Consider the following 14,466-nt stretch of genomic DNA (forward strand, 5'->3'; position numbering starts at 1 on the left):
TTCTTTAAAGATTTCCTCACTTTCTGACTCCCACACCCTTGTTCGTTGTCTGCCTCAACCCTGAGCAGCCCATCCACTGGCTGCTTCCACTCCCCAAATCTTGCCTTCCGCTCCAGGAGTAGAAGTGCCAGTACTGGCCCTCACCTCGTCTCGCCCAGCTGCACATGCAATCCAGCTGGCTGCAGCCTCCGCACTTGGCTCCCACTTCCAGCTGGGCCCAGTTCTGCTCCACCTGGCTTCCGTCTGCACGCCGCTAGGGGTGGCTTGTTGTTTTCTGGTGTGGGCAGAAGTGGAAGAGGCTGGGAACAGGTGCAAGTCGTTCTACCCATATCCCATTGCCAAAGCAAGGTGTGTGGCTGAACCCAAGTGGGGAGGGGAGAAGCAGTAAGTCCACTATACCTTTAGCAGGAGATGTTGCAAAGTTAGAGGGCCAACACCATGGGCACAGGAGGGGAAAGAATTGGAGCAGATAATGGCATCTTCCTCAATAAGGAAGAGTAGGGTCCCTCTCTGAGCCACCTTCATCCTTCTCATCGTGAGAACTTGCACTCCCCCCCACATACCCCCCCCGCTGCACTGCAACTTCCCCACTCAGCGTCCCATGCTCCTCCAGGGCCTCCTGCCCCGCCCCCTCCACCCCTGCTGCCCTTGAGCACCACTGTCCCAGCTCAGGGGCTCGGAGAGGCGATGCAGGAGGTAGGAATCGCCGAGATCTGACTCTGACTCTGACTCTGACTCTGTCCAGGGTACCTGCAGCCCAAACCAAACCCTATTCGCTTCGACCCGTGAGTCCTTAACAATGGCAGTGGGCAGTATGAGTCGTACTGGGGGTGCAATTTTATCCTCACCTGCCTGCTGAGGTATGGGAACTGGCCGTGTGAGTCAAGACCCTGATGGGGCTCTGGTCAAGGTGTCAGGAGACTTGGGGGGGTCTCAGTGTCCTCAAGTGCAGAGCAGGAGGTCAGGCTAATGGCTGCTGTGGCCCCCGCAGTCCCGAGTCCTCACTCTGTGCCTGGTCCAAGCAGCTGCTGGCCTCGGCAAACTGCGTCTCACTGGCTGTCTGCAAACCCTTCTCACCCTTGCCCTTGTTCTCTACCAAGGGGTCTGACTTCCAGGCTCCTCGAACAAGAGTTTCAGGGTCTTCCTTTTCTAGAAGGTGTACTGTAGAGATTGGCATGTAGCCCGAGCCTTGCCTGGGCATCAGCCTGACCTGGAATTCCACTGACCTTGGCTAGGGTGGGAGAAAGTGTGGCTAGAATATCAGTACCATGTTATAGGCTGGAGCCATATTCAGTCAACTCCCAACAGCATTCCTGGTACAAATTCAGGATTGCCCTGAAGGCGCAGGGCTCCGGCAATGCAGATGGCCTTGGCGTTGGACTCCTGGGGCAGACACCCACCTCTGCTACACCCTCAGGCGTGTCAGAACAAGGTGGCCCTTCATTTTCTGCAAAGAAGCCCCACGCTTTTTCTCCCCTGGGTAATCCAACAACTAGCATTTACCCAGAATTATTTGCTGTGGGTTTAAGAGTTCATATCTGGAGACCAGCATGTTTTTGACAAAGGCCCAGAAACAGCTGGAGAAAATAATCTGTTTGATGACTCGCCTGAGACAATGGAGACAGCTGGAGTGATTCACGGCTCCCTGGGAGGCAGGATCCCACCGGGGCAGCACGTCTCCGGAGCATTTGCCAGGGTCAGGTAGCTGCAAGTGTCAGGGACTGGACGGAGGAAGCTTTGGACAGGAGGGTTGGGAGGCGGGGCTTGGGGGTGTGGGAGGCTGCAGGTGCTATGGCCAGACAGCGAACACCAGGCAGGTGATGGATATCAGAGAAAACTGACGAGGAGGACGAGGCCCCAGCCTGACAGAGCCCCTACCAGAGCTAAGGCTCTCTTTCGCCATAGAGCCAGTGTTTGGTTGGCTGCTCCCATCCTCCTCTGCTGTTCCCTAGACTCTGAGCCTGGAGCGGCTGCACTGTGCCAGGAAGGTGGGAGGGGGGTGGAAAATGCATGAGTACTGTGACCAGGACACTTGAAGTGAATGAGGTCATTCTGTAGGATGCGACGATGGATAAGATCTTACCATGCGCGGGTACTTGTTCTTTCTTCCTCGCTGTAACCTTCCAAGATGGGAGTTACAATTCTCGTTTATAGAGAAGGAAACTGAGGTTTGGACACGTTCAGTGATTTGCTTTAGGTTCCAGCTAGTCAAGAGGGGTTCTGGGAGAGTAGTCTGTGTGACCTGTGAAGGCCCCCAGAAATAGTGAACCGCACTAAGTTTTCTGGTAGCCACATCAACAGTGGTAAAAAGAAACAAGTGAAATGGATCTCACTGATGTAGTTTACCTAACTGAAGACACAATATCATGTCAGCATGTGAGCAATATAGAGGTGCTGAATGAGCTATTTTGTATTTCTTTTTGATCTGGACTCATTGAAATATGGTGCATCTTAGCACATCTCCCCTGGCGCTAGTTGCATTTCATGTGTGCAACAGGCACATAGAGCCCAGGGTGTCCACATTGGACAATACACTGCTAGAGGCACACATGGGCTTTTATGGAAGTGGGGTTGGGAGACACACAGCCAACCCCCCCGGGTCAACTTCAGCTTCAATGGCATGGACCTAGGAATAAGAAAGCTGCATCACCAGGTACAAACACCAGGGGGCACCCTTCTGCACTCAGTGCCCCTGGATGTTTCTCCTGGTGGCCCCAGGGCTGGCCAGGCCGAGAGGGAGGGAGGTGGGCCAGCAGTGGAAATATGGGATTCCCCAGCACTGTTGCCGTTGGACTGCAGGCATCTACCTTGGGGCTCAGGATGGTAGGGGGCCAGATGAGGAGGAGGGTGAGACAAGAAGCCTCATGGAAGTTGGATTAGAGGTTCAGTGGCAGGCAGGTGAGCTTGAGAGAAATATTTAGGGGCTGAGGTTGGGCAGAGGCAGCGAGTGGGGGAAGCGAGTGGGGGAAGGGCAGATACGGTGAGGGATTAGGATCTGGGAATGTACTGGGATTTGTGGAGTTCAGGAGTGAGGGCGGGGAACCATCCGCTGTGCCCATCTACAGAAACCTTCACCCTAGGGCAGAAGTGGATGGTCAGGAATTGGGAGCACACCACCTCTATTTTTTTTTTTTAATTTGGCAGATAGAGTCATAGTGAGTGAGAGAGACAAGAGAGAAAGGTCTTCCTTCTATTGGTTCACCCCCCAAATGGCCGCTACAGCTGGCACACCGCGCTGATCCGAAGGCAGGAGCCAGGTGCTTCTCCTGGTCTCCCATGGGGTGCAGGGCCCAAGCACTTGGGCCATCCTCCACTGCCTTCCCAGGCCACAGCAGAGAGCTGGACTGGAAGAGGAGCAACTGGGACTAGAACCTGGCACCCATATGGGATGCCGGTGCCGCAGGCGGAGGATTAACCAAGTGAACCTTGGCGCCAGCCCTGCCACCTCCATTTTGTAAACAAAACACTAAATTCAAGGTTTAGAGGCTGCCGGAGTCACCGCCAAGTCATCTCCTCACCTGTGCCACCTCCAAACTACCCTCTCCCTACCCTGCCCAGGAGCCTCACAAAAGGCTCTGCCCCCTCTGCCCTCTGATCTTCTCGTGTTTCTGATGAAGGGCACTATTTCTTCCCGTTTTTCTCCCTCCTGAAGGCTCTTTGTTGTACCAGGAACACCTGCTCAGGGTGAGCCATCACCTGGAGGCCTGTCGTACGGAACAGCGTGGTGAAGAGAGAAGGCAGCTCTCGGGGCGCCAGCCCCTCTGGCTGAAAGTGCTGTCATTTCTGGCAGCTGTGGTGCCACCTGCACCACGGTAGTTTCCTGCCAGCTAGGGGGCCAGGTCTTTGCATGTCCAACCAACCCGGGGGTACCTTTGGTGGGATGGGAGCAAGGGGGGATCTTGGTCTCTGTGGCTCACGAGAGAAGCGACTGGCGAGACAATCCCTGGAGCCTGAGCTGCACCCAGACCAGCGGTAGCTGCACTGTGACTTGGGACTTGGGAGCTGGGCGTGAGCCATGCTTAGAGCTCTGCTTTCACTCTCCCGAAATTCAGCCACCGCCTTAAGAAGTCGACATGGGGTAAGAGCCACCCCAGCTGAGGACTGGGGCACACGCGTGAGACTATAGGTGGCACCCTGTAGGGGCAGAGCTGAGCTGTCCCCACTGAGCCCTGTGAATCCCCGTACCCAGTGTCACACATTGTTATGCTTAGGTCAATGGTTGCAGACCATGAATCTCGGGGCACTTTTCTTATGCAGCAAAAGCTCACTGCTACATCCACGGGACTCCGAGTGCCTCTGACCTGTGTGTGAAGTGGGAATTCGCAGAAATGCTGAATGCCAGGGAAAAGCCAAAGTGATGAGAGTGCAGTGTTGCCCAGGCCAATTACAGGCAGGAAGTGTAGATTCATTGTTTGGGAGTTTGTTCAGAAGAAACTGAAGCAAAACAGACAGCCCTCCCGCCTTGTCCACGTGGGCATTAGCCTTTCGTGAACCTCGGCTGACCCTGCCAGCTTGTCCTCCCTCCTGCTGCTCTCCCCCACGGTTCCAGCTTCAAGATGACAGCTCCGTGGCTCGCAGCAGTGGTCAGTGAGGGGGAACTGGCTTCAGGGGACTCCCCACAAGGTGCTGAGGGTCACAGCCTAATTTCCTCTGACCGTCTCCATGGTGATTCTAGTTTCCATGGTGCTATCGCTCACCTATTGCCAGAGATGCCAGGACGGGTATTCAGACTTCTCTGAATACCCCCAGGAAGGAAGCTGGTGGGAGAGGTCAGAGAAGATGGTGACCTGGCTTCCCCAGGAAGACTGCAGAATCACAGAGGTCTCGCGAGTCGCGGTTCCTAGCCAGTCCTCCCTGACTGTCCCTTTGGGTGTGGGCATAGCTGTGGGATGTGGGAGCTCAGAGGTAGCACTGTGGACACAGCTGTGTGGTTCTGTTCAGAACGTCTCATCAGGGCTCCTCTCTCTAGAGCCTGGGCACCTGCTGCTGCGTGCGGAGCCCCTCTCCTTAGCCAGGGTGAAGTGATGCCCCAGCGCTGGCTAAGGGGAGGGAGTGGCAGGTAGGCATCCATGCGAGTGGACGCAGGTGCTGAGACTGCTCTGTTCCCTCCCAGGGAGCTCACGCCTTCCTTCTGGGAGCAGACCCAGAGCAACCGTCTGCACCCCTGTTGCCAGCTCATACAGGGTGCTGGCACTTTCAGGGTACGCCTGTGGGGACCTCTTGGGGATGCAGAGATTATTTGGTGGTGCCCCTCAAGGTGGCCCCTGGGCAGGGGCCTATCCATGAGTTCTTCCTTATCTGTTGGTGGCAAGATGAGCATTTACAATGTGTCATGGTGTCTTAACATGACTGCAGTATGCACGGCTGTGATTTTTGTATTGTGCAAAGGTCTTTGTCCACGATGGATTGGAGATGAATCTAATCCCTTGGCACAGTTAGGCAGCCCTATGCTAGGACCCATGCATTGGGCGTGCAAGCAGCAAGAGAACCGTCCCCTGGAGGGAACCCCCTGTAGCCACACACCTTGGATTTTTCGCTTGCTGGAACATGGAGGAAGCGGGTAAAGTTCCCCAATATTCCAGCTCGTTCCTGTGCCCAGGCAGCCCTTCCTCCTTGGAACTGGTTCTATTCCAGCCGTTTGCAAAGTGTTTGCTTTGGACCCGCATCATTTAGCCAGGCATGGGAGCACATGAGAAATACGCATTCCCAGGCCCCTGTGCTGAGGTCCCCAGCCTTGTGCTGGGGCTGACCCTGCCTCATCACCCCCGCTTCCTCTGTGGCCTCAGGCTGAACACACGCACTGCACTCGTCATGCCTGAAACTGCTGGTCCAGCCGGGGAGAACTAGTGGCACTCAGGGCAGCTGTGTGGGGGATCTGGGCCTCCTGCAGGGCAGCCTTCATTTCCTCCACCCCCTCCACCCCCTCGCCCGCCTTCTGTCACAGTCGGATGCTCTGTAGCTCCAAACCACTCTCTCCCATAGGCCTTTGTCCTTCCCTGCCCTGCTCGGTGCCTTGTGGGGAATAAACCAGGGATACAGGGCACGGCAGGGCGCTGTGACTCAGAAGACCTGGTCATGCGCTTGCGCAACACTTCCCTGGAGCAGAAGGTGACTCCAGCTCCCTCTCCTCGCTTGACCCCGCCCACACCTCTGGGCATCAAACACCTGCCATCCTGTCCCTCAAACACACCAACTCCTCCCCCTCCCCACAGGGCTCTCTCCCTGCCTGCCTTGTGCTTGTACCCATCTTTCTGTCTCTGGGTTCTTTGCTCCTCTTGGGGCTGAGCTCAAATGTCAACTTCTCAGGAGGGTTTTTGCAGCCCTAAGCGGCTAGTTTAAAAGATGCATGGGCAAAGGGAAATGAAGATAAGGTTTACTTTGGTGCAAATTTTGAAGGCCATGCAGAGTTTGCTCATTATGTACATTTTTCTGTGATTTTTTTTATATATGTGGATTTCAAAAGTCTTCCTTAGCAAAATGAACATAGTGGGGCTGGTGTTGTGGCACAGCAGATTAATCCACCACCTGTGATGCCAGCATCCCATATCGGAGTGCCGACTTGAGTCCCAGCTGCTCCACTTCCCATCCAGCTCCCTGCTAATGCGCCTGGGAAGGCAGCAGAGGATGACCCAAGTGCTTGGGCCCCTGCACCCACATGAGAGACCTTGATGAAGCTCCTGGTTCTGGGCTTCAGCCTTGCTCACCGCTTAGGGTTGTAGCCATTTGGGGAGTGAGCCAGTAGATGGAAGATCTTTCTCTCTTCCTCTCTGCCATATTGACTTTCAAATAAATAAATCTTGAAAAAAAATCACACAAAGTAGACTTATTATTTAATGCTGTTCTCCAGGAACGTTTGAAGACCCCCTTGTAGGAAGTCACTGTCTGCCCCTCCCCAGGCCTCCCTCCCGCATCCTCTGCTCTGCGCCTTTCCCGGCACTGGTCACTCCCACACTGATGAGCACGTGGATTCCCCTTCCTCCTCCCTGGGGTGAACGCCCCCGAGATGAGGGACCGAGGCTGGCTGGCTCCCTCCTGGATGCCATGGCCTCCCCGGTCACTGGCACCCTGTGAGCGCTGCTGAGGGGAATGACGAATCGGGAGACCAGTGACTGGGCAGGTGCAGCGCCCTTCCTGTGCCAGCTGTGTGTGCTCTCGGGCCAGGTGAGCGCTGGCGTCTGAGAGCACAAGCAGACTTACTTTCTGCCTCTCCCCGCAGGTTGCTTCCGTGCCATCACCGGTCCTACTGAGTCCCTTAGAAAACCAGTGACTTCTGAATCGGAGGAGAAGACAAACCCCAGTGTTGCTGGGAGCCTTGTGGTTTCAGGTGCTGAATGTCTGTACCAATGACCCCCAACTTAGGGCGATTTGACTTACAGTGTTTTTTTGTTTTTGTCCTTATGATGGTGCAAAAGTGATAGGAATTCAGTAGAAACCATACTCACACATTTTGAATCTGGATCTTTTCCGGGGCTTGCACTATGTAGCATGACCCTCTCCGGGGGTGTAAGGCAGCAGCTGCAAGTGCAGCTCTCCGGCAGCCCCACTGTCACAAGGTGGGAACCAATCCTGCTCTGCAGTGTTCTATGTTGCTGAGCTGGGACGTGTGGTTGGTTAGGGCCTGCGATGCAACTGTGAGCTTATGATGGGCTTGTTGGGATGGGCTCGTAAGTTGAAGGATGTCTGTGCTTTATTTTTTTCTGATCTGCAGGTGCATTAGTTTTCTCCAGGGTAACAGGTTACCCCTGGATGACTTTACACAAAGGTGTTCTCTTACAGCTCTGCCACCCAGAAATCCAGAGACAGTGCCTCAGAGCCAGGTTGGGCAGAACCACATCTGTCCAGGATTCTTTTTTTAAAAATAGTTTCTTTATTTTTATTTGCAAGTCAGAGTTACACAGAGAGAGAAGGAGAGGTGGAGGTGGAGGTGGAGGTAGAGAGTTAGTTAGTTAGTTAGTTAGTTCTTCCATCCTCTTGTTCACTTCCCAGTTGGCTGCAATGGCTGGAGCTGCTCTGATCTGAAGCCAGGAGCCAGGAGCTTCTTCCAGGTCTCCCACGTGGGTGCAGGAGCCCAAGAACTTGGGCCATTTTCTACTGCTTTCCCAGGCCACAGCAGAGAACTGGATCGGAAGTGGAGCAGCTGGGACCTGAACTGGTGCCCATATGGGATGCCTGTTCCAGGATTCTGAGGGAGAATCTTGTCCTTGCATCTCCCAGCTTCTGGTGGTGCTGGGTGTCCCTTGGCTTGGAGCTACAGCAGCTTGGCCTCTGCCCCCATCTCTCCATCTGCTTTCTCTCTGCATCCACCAGTGTAATCCAGAGTAAACAGTTTCTCTCAAGGGATTTAACTTAATCACATTGTTTTTCATACTAGGTAATAGACACAAGTTTCAGGAATTAGGAGTTGGACTTATCTTTGGGGCCACCATTCAGCTCACTTCACATGGGAATCCTAATAGCTGCCTACCTCGATGCAAAAATTATTGGCAAGATCCAAGGAGATTTTCCGCAGGATACTACATTGAAATTGAACCAGTTCCCTACCATCTGTGCTTGTAGCACTTTCTAAAAGACTGCAAGAGCGACATTAGAATGAGTTCCTGCCCTGAGAGGCAGGCTGCTCACATGGGCACCACCCATGAAGTGAGGGATGGCCCAAGAGCCATTTGCCCTGGCCACGGGGCCCCAGGTGCTGCTGGCCGGGCAGCCTCTGTTGTGTCACAGCTGCATTTGGAACAGCAGCTGCTTGGACGTATGGGTGCTTCACCGAGAAACTGCACGGCCAAGATTAACTGCGGCTGTGGCTGTCCTGCAGTTTTGCAAGCTCAGCAAAGATAACGACTTTTTCTTTGAGTGTAGAATGCTGATCCTTCTCGGAAGTCAGGAGACCGTAGACCCAGTGTCCTCCCCTGTTGGTCCTTATTTTTATTTTTAAGCTTTTATTTCATGTCATTTTTAATTGACACCTAAAAATTATACATATTTATGGAGAACCATGTGATGCTTTTAAAAAAGACTTATTTATTTGAAAGGCAGAATGACAGAGAGAGAAAGACAAGGGGAGAGAGAGAGAGGGGATCCATCTGTTGCTTCACTCTCCAGATGGCCGGAGCCAGGAACTCCATCTGGTCTCCCAAATGAGCGGCAGAGACCCAGGCGCCTGGGGCCATCATCTGCTGCCTGTCCAGGCACATTAGCAGGACACTGGATCAGAAGTGGAGCAGCTGGGACTCAAAGCAGCACTCTGACATGGGACGTGGGCGTCTCCAGCAGCAGCTTAACCAGCTGAGCCATCATGCCCGCCTCCATCCCTCCCCCATGTGATGCTTTATGCCATGGATACACTGCACTGTAGAGTGTCCAAGTCAGGATAAACATACCTGTTTCCTCAAACCTTTATCATTGCTTCATGGTGAAAGCAAAGTTCTCTCTTCTAGTTTTTTTTTTTTTTAATAAAGGTTTTCATTTATTTGTAAGGCAGAGTTACAGAGAGGCACAGAGAGAGAGAGAGCATGCGCTTCCATCCTCTGGTTCACTCCCCAGATGGCCACAAACAGCCAGAGCTATGCTGAACTGAAGCCAGGAGCCAGGAGCTTCCTCTGGGTCTCTCACATGGGTGCAGGGGCCCAAGCACCTGGGCCATCTTCTACTGCTTTCCCAGGCCATAGCAGAGAGCTGGATCAGAAGTGGAGTGGTCAGGACTCGAATCAGTGCCCATATGGGATGTCGGCACTGCAGGCAGCGGCTTTACCTGCTACGCCACAGCACCAGCCCCTCTCTTCTAGTTTTTTTTTTTTTTTTTAAAGAAGAATGTTACCATCATCTGTAGCCACCCTGCTGTGCCACAGAACCCCAGGCCCCCTTGCCCCTAGCTATCACTTAGTGCCCATTCCCCGACTTCTCCCCATCCCTCACCTCCCCAGCCTCTGGCCAACACCATTCTACTCTCAACTGCTGTGCAATCAGCAGTCAGCGTGAGGCTGTCTCCAGGGGACATTTTGACCTCCTGAGTGATGGGCTGCAAGCTTGGCCTCCCGTCTGAATGACCCAAGGAGCTTTGACGAATCCAGTGCCTGGGCCTCCACCCCGTAGAGTCTGATCAAAGCACCTTTTATTAGAATGTGGACTCGGCCACCTCCTGAGCATGGCTGCAGCTGCAGGAGAGCTGGGAACCGCCGTGGTTTCTTCCCAAGCCCCGAGTGGAAACCTGGAGCTCCTGAGGAGGCCCCGGGACCCTGTGAAGCTGACCTCACCATGACTCGAGTCCTTCTCAAGCCCCCACACTTGGAGGCTGCCGCTCTGGCTGCTTCCCTCGGCCACCGTCCAGCCCCGGACGCACCAGCTATTTAAAGTCTCGGCTGAGTAATAGTTTCCATCATGTGGCACAGACCTTCCTCCGGAGCCCTTCGGAGCTGCCAAGGGTCAAGTTTCTCAGCTTTTGACCGTCCGGAATGCAAGTCCCTGGGACAGATCTCTTATCTTTCTCCCCCCCCCCCACCCCAATTGAGGCCTAATTGGGGGCGAGAGGAAGAGGGATGCGGAGTGGCCTTGAGTGTCCTGTGCCTTTGAGGCGGGGCCTCCAGGGACGCCTGTGACCTGCATAGCCTCTCATTGCGTGTGAAAGGGTGGTTACCGAGGAGGGTGGACCAGTTGTCCAGATTCACAGGGCCTGTTCGTGACAGCCCCAGGCCTCAAATGCAAATGCCTGGTCACAGCAGACTCACTGTGCCAGCCACCCCGTGTGTGAAGGGAGGCCTCTGGATCACTGCCCTGTCCCCAGCTCCTCCCACCCTGGTTGTGGGCCTGGGTCAAGGTTAGAAGGGACACGCTACTCAGTGACCAGGGGCCTGCCTGCCCCCTAAGGACAAGGAGTATAAGACTGCAAAGCCCATCTCAAAACTCCCAGGCCATGGCCCCCAGCAGCAGCCCCTGGGAGGGAAGCGGCCGGGGGCAGATGGCCTGTTCCCTAGCCCCTTCATAAAGGGACCATCCACTTTCACAATCACTGCACGATTGTGGGCAGTCCCTGGGACACTGCAGTGCTCTCAATATAGCACCTGTGGGGCGTGGGGCTGGGCAGAGGGCGATGGAGCTTCATGTTGTTCAAGGCAGGCCTTGGCCAGTCCTTTGGGACCTCTGGGCTGTCTTGAAGCAAGGGAGCTGCACCTTCGTGTACCCACCTCAACCCTACAGGGGCTTCCCCTGGGAGAATCCAGATCTCCAGCCCCTGGAGATGCGCACCTTGCCTGACAGGGTATCTGAGCAGACACAAGGCACCCAGCACTGTCAATGCTGGTTCACCATGCCCAATCCAGGCTGGCTAGGAATGGGATCTGGTGGTGGCCATCATGGTGAGAGAGCAAAGCCAGAGTGGCGCTTAAAGAACAGGTCAGGAAAGCATTTGAACTTGAATCCACTCAGTACTTAGTAGCTGCAGAAACTTGGAAAGCCGTGTGACCCCTCTGTGACTCAGTTTCCCCTACTGCAGATCAGAAATGCTAACAGCACACATTTAGTTGTGAGGACCGAATGAACTATCAGAGACTTCGGGTGGGTCATGATCAGCCAAGTGCTTAATAAACAGCATTTTGTTCCTAGAAATGGTGTGCTGAGGAACTTACCTGAATGTGGGAAGGAGCGAGTCTGAGGACAGGTGCTGGACTTGGGTGGGGGTGGGGGTGGGGGCTGTGCCTGTTGAGAAGATGAACAGGGAGAGCCCCATCCCCAGATCTACTCACCCAGAAATGCAGAGAAAAGTAAGAGTCGGTATTCAGATTAGAGTTTGGGAATCCTCTTGGGACTGCACATGTGCGTCCTGGAACCCACTGTGGTGTACCTGCAAGGCTCAGGAGCAGTGAAGCCGGCCTCGGCGGGGGGGTGGGGGGTCCTCAGGTGTCTCTCCCAGTCTCCTGGCTCCTTTCTGGACCCTGAGATGCATGCGCATTTGAGTGTCCTCACTGGCTGCATGTGGGATGCCTACCCAAGCTTGCTAGGAGTATGACAATGCGGAGCCCCAGGCAGGGGACACACAGCTCGGCAGACTCCAGAGAGGTCAGATGCTGGACGTGGTCTACACAGTTTCTGCCTTGACACCTGGCTACGGGTGTGCCCACCTCCCTGCTCCTACAGCTGCTGTTGGACAAGCTCCCCAGGGAGAAGGGAAGAGGGGAAAAATGCAGAATAAAGCCCAAATGACTGGGGTTATCCTGTTGTTGAGATTGACTCAGCTCCCCCAGCTCCATCAGGAGGAGGACAGGCACCAAATGGATTGTTGCGTTGCTAAAGGAAAGGGTTACTTGGGCACCTCTGCATCTGGGGTGGCTGAGCCTGTCCAGGTTTCTTGAAATTCAGCAACTGGTGTCATTGCTGCCAAAGGCTCCTGCAAAAACCCACCCAGGGACAGAGAACAACTCCAAGGCAAGAGGCCGTGTGAGGGACAATGTCTGATGGATATTAATGCAGTGAGAGGTGGGGTCAATAACAGGAGGCAAGGACTGGAGTAGTGGTGCAGCGAGTTAAGCAGATGCCTGGGATTCAAGTCCCAGCTACTTTGCTTCCAATCCGGCCTCCTGCTAATGCGCCTGGGAGGCAGTAGATCATGGCTCAAGTACTTGAGTTTTCTGCCACACACAGGGGAGACCTGCATGAGAGTTCCTGGCTCCTGGCTTCAGCCTGACCCAGCTCTGGCTGTTGCAGGCATTTGAGAATGAACAAGCAGATGGAAGATCTCCCTCCCCTCCCCACTCTGCCTTTCAAACACACAAATCTTAAAAAAAAAAAAAAAAAAAAAAAGATAATGAGCAGAACTAGTTCTAAAAGACCAAGCACCAAGGGGAATGTCTGAAAGGAGGTCCCCAGTGCCATTTCTAATTGTGCTCAGCTTGTTTGTCACCCAAAATCCTGAAAACGTCTCTTGTGCTTACGTAGTACATAACATAGATGATCAGGGGCAGGCATTTGGCAGCCAAGATGCCGTCAACCCACACGAATGAGGCCTGGGTTCAATCCCCGGCTCTGGCTCCGGATTCCAGCTTCCTGCCAATGCAGATCCAGGGAGGCGGCAGGTAATTGTTCAAGTAGTTGGATGCCTCCCAGCTGAGGGGAAGACTGGAACTGCACTCCCAGCTTCCAGTTTCAGCCAGGCCCAGTCCTGGGCACGGCAGGCGTTTGGGGAGTGAACCAGCAGATAGGAGCTCTGTGTGTCTGTCTTTTTGCCTCTTGAATAATTACAAAACAAAAGAGAAATTACACAGATCTTGAGCAAGTCATATTGGCTTATTCCTCTGGGCTGGCTGGCTGGCTGGCTTGCTTTCCTAATGTTAAGGCCCTGGAGGTGGTGGCTCATGGTCAGTCCCCAGTCTTGTTACAGTCCTGGCTTTCCCATGTTGAGAGCAGCATGATTCTAAGCCACTTTCCCTTCGCAGAGGAGGCGGCTGGCTGCTCTTCTGTTCTGGGTTTGGTCATGTTAAGTGTGTGTTTCCCCCCTCCCTGGGGAGCTACTTCACCCCTCACTGCACTCTGAGGTCCCTCTGAACATGGGCAGAGGTCTAGAACGTTTCAAGCTCAGGTTTTGAAGCGAGATGAAGGAGTCCGGGTTGAGTCCCTGCCGTAAATGAAGTCACTTCCAGAAGTTCATGTAAAATTGAATTGAATTTATGTTTAAATCCATGAAGTTTTTTCCATAATATGCATTTTCATGAACTTTTTGAAGATCTCACATTTGCATGGCTTTCAAAAGTGTCTTGCACTGACAAAAAGTCAGAGCAAGCGTGAATAGCTCACAGTGCGGCAGCCATCAGCTCTGAGCTCCTTGCTGTCCACTGGGCAGCTTCTGACGGTCCGTAGCCTTCTCATCAGTGCTCCCAGCTGGTGGGAGGACCGGACTGAATCATCTAAACCCTTGGTGCCTTCCAGGGAGGGCCGGGGTGCAGGGAAGGGAAGTCCTTGAGCACAGAGTTGAGCCTCAGAGCTGGAGCCCGGGTAAGGCAGCCAGGCATTTCAGAAAGGGGAGCTGCCACCCTCCCTTCCAGCAGAAATGAGAAGAAACCTTCAGCCAGCTTACATGCCTCTAGCAAGAGATTCCAGGTCCAGGGGAGGGAACACTGCCCTCTCTTGCTTACTCAGTTCTCAGACTGAGATGGTTTGGGGTCCCCAGCTGAATATGCCATGTTCCATGTGGCTGTCTTGGGTGAAGATGCACCCTGCTAGCCATGGTTTGGAAGACTTGATTCCTGCTCTGGCCCTGCCCTCCAGGGAACTGTGCCCCAGAAGATGTAGGGATCTCAGCTGGGGACAAGAGAGCTGGACTGGAGCGTCTGCGACTCCTGGCTTCATGCACTACTCGCCCCACTGTCTCTTCCCCATGTCCACAATCTGTTCACCTTCCATAGCTGTGCTTCCCTGATGACTCAAGTCCTTCTCTGAACTCAAATCTCTTAGCGGCCACACCCCCACAGCGCTGTGCATTTT

The 14,466-nt window shown here is 54.0% G+C and overlaps 1 long non-coding RNA gene across 4 annotated transcripts in view; it reads left to right on the top strand.

The window, feature by feature from the left end:
- The first annotated feature begins 566 nt into the window (after positions 1 to 566).
- LOC127490988 (uncharacterized) overlaps positions 567 to 14,466 on the top strand; it is a 39,159-nt gene continuing 25,259 nt past the window's right edge. For all 4 annotated transcript variants that reach the window (XR_016216690.1, XR_016216691.1, XR_016216688.1 and 1 more), the window contains exons 1-2: positions 567 to 696; positions 7,217 to 7,324. This is a non-coding gene — a long non-coding RNA (uncharacterized LOC127490988). The remainder of the gene's footprint in view (positions 697 to 7,216; positions 7,325 to 14,466) is intronic.

Source organism: Oryctolagus cuniculus, chromosome 11, assembly GCF_051225735.1.
Source record: "Oryctolagus cuniculus isolate XC-2025 breed Fujian yellow rabbit chromosome 11, ASM5122573v1, whole genome shotgun sequence".
Taxonomy (NCBI): domain Eukaryota; kingdom Metazoa; phylum Chordata; class Mammalia; order Lagomorpha; family Leporidae; genus Oryctolagus; species Oryctolagus cuniculus.